Here is a 6,293-nt window from a genome sequence, read left to right as displayed (position 1 = left end):
CAGGGAAGGGCAGTCTCCCAATAAACAGAAACACCTGAAGCTTATGAGCAGCAGCTTCCAGACAAGATCTCAGGATTTCGGTGAGTGGGCTCACACGTATGCACTAAGAGGAAAAATGGCAGAGTTTAACTGGTATATGATCTCCTAGGGATGTTTGGCTGGTAAGCAAAGAATGCCTCAAGTAAGCATGCTTACAACTCCAGTAAACACTGCACATGCAGCCCCTCCCAAGTGCTGGCAGGCTACTGCACATGTGGACAGCCCACCCCAAGAGAAGAATCAGGGGAGAAGGCATGCAATTTCCTGGAAGTATGCCAACACATAAAACCCCAAGTCAAAAGATCAAATCCTGCACTTGGCTTTCAATCACTTGCTTGACCCTCTTCCTAGTGTTCCTTTTATTCCTTCCTTCCTTTGTTCCTTTTGTTCCTCCTCTAAAGCTTTTTAATACATTTTTACTCCTGCTCGAAAACTTGCCTCAATCTCTACTTCTGCCTTATGCCCCTCACTCGAATTCTTTCTTCTGAGGAGGTAAGAATTGAAGTTGCTGCAGACCTGCCCCAATTCACTGCCAGTAACACAATGACATATCATCTTACACAAGTCAGATGACTATTATTAAAAAGTCAAAACCAATAGATATTGGTGTGGATGCTAAGAAAAGGGAACGCTTATACACAGTTGGTGGGAATGTAAATTAGTTCAACCTGTTTGGAAAACAGTATAGAGATTTCTCAAAAAACTCAAAATAGAACTAGCAATTCCACTACTGAGTATCTACCCCCCAAAATAAATCATCATGAAAAAAGACAGCTGCACTTGTATGTTTATTGCAGTGCTACTCACAATAGCAAAGTCTTGGAAATAACCTAAGTGTCCATCAGTGATTGATTGGATAAAGAAAAGCTGGTATATATATACGACATAGAATACTATGCAGCCATGAAAAAGATTTCCTTTGCAGCAACATGGATGGAGTTGGAGGCCATTATCCTAAGTAACTAAGAAACAGATAATCAAATATGACATTTTCTCACTTATAAGTGGGAGCTAAACAATGGGTACACATAGACATAAACATGGAAATAATATATATTAGAGGTTCCAAAAGCAAGGAAGGTGGGAAGGAGTAAGGGCTGAGAACTTACCTATTGGGTACAGTTTTCGTATTTGGACGATGCATACACTGGAAATCCTAACCCCAACATTATGCAATATATCCACCATGTAACATACTTACATGTATATCTTTGAATCTAAAATAAAATACAATTTTAAAAAAGAGAAAAGAAAAATGTGAGGTTTTATTTTCTTTATTTTAGATGGATTAGTTAATATAATGTTTAATGGACCCCAATACAATTGAAAATAATTCATGAAAATTTTATACTGATACATTCAAATATTTCCTTGTTTGTTATAATTAAAAATATGTGTTTTAGAAATAAGTTTGAATGCAGCAATTTCGAGAATTAAGTATTTTCTCTTGTTGAATATTTATTTCACTCAAAATTATGTCCATTAAACAATTTCATCGGAGCTTTCCTGATGCATGACTCTAGGCACAGGAAAATGTATTTCTTAAAATATTCATTACCGTTTATAGGAAAGAAAATTTATGTGCCTAGAGTCATGCATCACGAAAGCTGCGATGAAATTATTTAACGGACATAATTTTGAGTGAAATAAATATTGCCTTTCTGCTCTAATTTAATTTTATAAAGCCATTAGAGTCACTTTAAAAAATTATATATACCTGGATTAATGCTTCTTACTCTCTAATAACTTCCCATTGTACTTAAAATAACCCAAAACTCCTTATTTATTTACAATACTTTTCATAATGGTGCTGTTCTTATATCCCTAACATATTTCAAGCTATACTTCACAGCTTAACCCGTTCTGGCCCTCTGGCCTTCTCTCGGGTCCTTTCCTACCCAGGCTCTTATGTACCTCTGGCCTGTACTGCATGTAGTATTTCCTTGGACAGTGATCATGTCAGGAAATTTATTTTAAAAATTTAAAAACCAGTAAAAGGCAGTTCTCTAACTTAAACAGTAAGAAGTGTTAAAATAATTACCAGAATTTATTTGAAGAGACCTATTTCCTACCAGTTAATAGGTATGTCAGGAAAGAAGCTTTAGGTTTGTGAAGATCTGTAGTACTTTTATCTGTGAAGATAAAGAACATTTGTGTCTTTAGTTGGGAATTATCTGTAGTATTTCTTCACAAGTTTTGCCATATATTTTCATTTCTCTGTAGAGAAAAACAGGTTCGAACTTATGCAATTTTAGATTCCTTTCAAGTGATTTATTTCTCGATATTCCAATTATTTTGTTGTTTAATGGATACTTAGGCTAATATTTAATACAACTATCAGATCACTAAATTTAGCACTAGCTATCCCAAATTAAGCCAAATAAAGTGATCTTTTTTGTCATAATCATCATTACCAAGTTACCTGTGGCAATATAATGCATTATCACTTTGAAAAAATAAGTTAGCAATATTTCAATTTGTATATTTTTATTACACCTATTACTTGGACCTATAAAATAGATACTGAAATTAAATGTTTTACTAGCTTTTCCTGCTGCAGTAAATGTTATTTTGAACAAGTCATGATTTTTATGATTCCCTCCTATAAATGGTAATGAATATTTTAAAATTTAAAGTGTCAGTGCTAAGGCAAAGTGAGGACTAGTTAGACAAGTTTGTTGGCTGCCCTATTAATGCACTGTCTCTACTGATTTCAAATTATTTATATGGAGGCAAGTTGCTTCTGGTAAAAAATAACTGAAATGATAACTATGATTGGTGCTGAGTCTATGTCTGAAAAGAAAAAGGAATTCTGAATTGGTGTTGAGTGATAACAGATATGAAGAGATTAGTTCCCTTGGTCAAAGAGTATCTTCAAAAGTTAGGTATAGTAAATAGGTAGAGAACATCTGAGCCTCTGGGTGCAGCACATACATACAAAGAGACAGATAAATCTGTGTCAAATTTAGATAGTCCCTGACTCTCTCTGGTAGCTGATGAACCGATAGGAAGGTATTGTCCCATGGCCATAAAGCTTTCAGTTTAAGCTATATTTGGAGATGCCCTTAGTTGTGTTGGGGAAAATGAAGAAAATAAACATACATTTGTAAGCAGGACAAAGTGGTACTGGGTTTAGCAGCATCAGCTCAAGGGACGCAGATGTAGAGTCTTCTGTTAAGTGTTCTTTTGCTCGGAAACAGTCAACTGAGAATGGAACTGAATTCAGAATACTATAATCAGCTGGCTGGGTCAATGAAGTGAGCAAAGGACAAAATGGGTCGTGGAGTTTATAGGCACTCCTAAAAGTAATAGTTTTCAAACTGTGAGCTCAGAAATAACAGCATCAACATCAACTTGGAACATTAGAAATATAAATTCTTGAACCCAACCTACCCCTACTAAACTGAAATTGTGGTGGAGGATCCAGCAATTTCACTCTTTGGGTGATGGGGATGAATGCTAAATGTCAGAAACATTACCCCAGAAATCTCCCCCAGAAGAATATGAATTTGGAAAAAAGACTGAATTTTTAGCAGCTAAGCAGTATGATAGCTTTAAGTAAAAGCCAGTGAAACAGTGGTTTCAAGTAATACATTGATAAGATTTGGGCATTTGAGTTTTATACATTAATATAACTTTATTTAAATAAAAGGCTTGAATGAATTTGGGTTGCAGAAAATTACTGTTTTCTCCGTTAAAGAATAATTAACAATCCAATTACACTCTTTAAAATTCCTTTCAAAATAAAAAAAAAAAAAGACTACTTTAAAAATATTGTGTTAAAAGTTCAAAAATAGTCAATTAGAGATGCTATCCCTAAAGTCTAATTTTATATATCTACTAATATATTCAACATCTTCCTAAATTTACTTAAAAATTTCCTTATTTCTACAATAAATGTAAGCACCATAAAATCATGGTAGTCTGGCCATTAACTCTTTACTCAATCTAATTGCTGTTCAGAAAAGAAGAACAATCTTTACCAATAAATGTATGATTTTAAACAGTCCCACAAATTAGCATTGCATCTACTGCTCACATGAGATATCTAGACTTTAGAGATGAACAGCTAATTTTGTAATAATTTGTAAAAATTATGTGTCCTTGCAAATGGTTAGAATATAAAACTTGATGTTATTACAGTAAAATCAGAGTGAGCTGCAAAGTTTCATCGTAACATTTACCAAATTATCGCAGCTGTACACATTTCATACCATGACACCCCATTCAGATAAAATAGTGCTAGCATCTCTCTCTTTTGTGTTCTGGTCAACAGATAATCCAGCTAGAAATCTTTTGTCTTCTCCATTTTTATCTTTCCTTCACTCTGATTTCTGTCTTAAAAAATAATTCAATAATTCAATGATATAAATAGTTTTTCCCAAGCACTGCTATATCATTCCCTTTAAGTAAAGTGTCTGCTGTGCAATGTATTCAGTATAATAAAACTAAATATGGAGCTAAGAATTTATTTAATTTTTCTTAACCTAGAGTTTTATGCACTTATAAGTATTTTGTAGAATATAACTAATTATTCTTTTTACTATACGTAATTATTAATACATTCTAATTTGATTTTTGGACTCTATAGACATTCCTCCTTTAATAACACCATAATATCTATTACATTATTAGCATTGGAAATTATAGATAATATTTTTAAGCTCTTCTTGATTAAGTCTTAGGTAATTTCAGAAAGTAATCACTTTTTTAAAAAGTGGAATACAATATTTTATTTTTTATCATCGTGAAAAATCTGTATCTTACACAAGGCCATTCTTGACTACATACATGGTAAGATTTAATACAATCAATCATGAATAAAAGATTACATACTTCTCACATCAAAAATATATCACTGTAATTATTTTGAATTTTACATGCTGACTCTAAATCTTGGATTAGTAACAGGGCAATGGTTTATGTTATCATCAATACATAAAAGAAGAAGAACACAAAAACAATGATAAAGTAATACATTCTATCAGATTCTCCTGTATTTGGGCATTTTTATCATCCAATTTCATAATGCATAAAGATCAACAACTTGTTTTGCTAAGTTGCTTGGAAAGATGGAACTTAGACAGTTACAGTGGAAAAAAACACATGAAAATGACACATCAAAGGCTGGTCCAGTAATGCCATTAATTCACTAAAAGTTGCTGATGGCAATTAATCATGAATAAAATGAGGATAACATCCATGAAAACAAAGCAAGTTGAGAATCAGAAATCTTCTAGCCTTTTATTAAATTAATTACCCACTTTTGAGTTGGTCATATTGGACAAACATCTGAAAGTTCCTTTGGTAACATCTAAAATCACCAAATGCAATAAGCATAGCTGTATCACTCTGTATCCAACACAGTGCCAGGTAGTATCACTTAACGTCTCTAGAAAACATATTTTCTAGTTGATTGTATTTTAGGATCATCCTGGAGCCTCTTATATGTCTGAATTAATGAATCAACATTAAAAAATTATGCTCCAAAAAAATTTTCATCATTTTGTCTTCAACCTAACACAAGGGAATGCCATGTAGGAACTTAATATGACATGTAAGGGATGTTAAAATATTGACCTGAATGCTGAATTCGTATTATCATCTCACTAGGGAGCCATCAGTCTCATAGGTTAAATAAAAACAAATAGGAAAAAGAACCCATTCTTTTTGGTTGCCAACAGAAAAGTTTGCTTCCTTTTTAATTGTATTCAATTGTCTTTGTCCTCAGGGACCATGCATTGAAAATGTAAAAGAAAATATTTAATTATTGGTGAAAGAATAGTAATTTGGTGCTTTCTCTTAGAAATAAAAAGCATTAAAACTGTGGTTATACAAAATCATTTTTCTGTCTATGAAGTTTTCAGATTTAAGACTCTAAAATGCTTTGGGAAACATTATCTCAACATGCTAGTGGCATAATGTTTTAGAGTCCTCATTTAGAAAGAGGAAACAGAAAATATTTGAAGCATACATATGCTAACAGGATTTTCTGAGCTCCCAGAAGTCAGGTAGAGCTACCACGAGTGATGACATCTAGGTTATCTTCACTGCATAGCTTTTTCTTCAATCAGAATAATTTGAACAAGGAATCAGAAAGCTGGATTTATAACCTCAAAAGAGTAAAATCGCCTTACAATAAAAAAACAAATAAATAAGATCAATTTTTATTTTTGTCTCACTGTATGAATTTCTTACTATTGTTATATATCTGGTTTTAAATAAAAAATATAGACTGTTGTGGAATTGCTAAT

This window comes from Piliocolobus tephrosceles, chromosome 6 (genome assembly GCF_002776525.5).
Source record: "Piliocolobus tephrosceles isolate RC106 chromosome 6, ASM277652v3, whole genome shotgun sequence".
NCBI classification, from domain to species: domain Eukaryota; kingdom Metazoa; phylum Chordata; class Mammalia; order Primates; family Cercopithecidae; genus Piliocolobus; species Piliocolobus tephrosceles.
The sequence above is the reverse complement of the archived record's forward strand: the minus strand, read 5'-3'. Positions refer to the sequence as shown.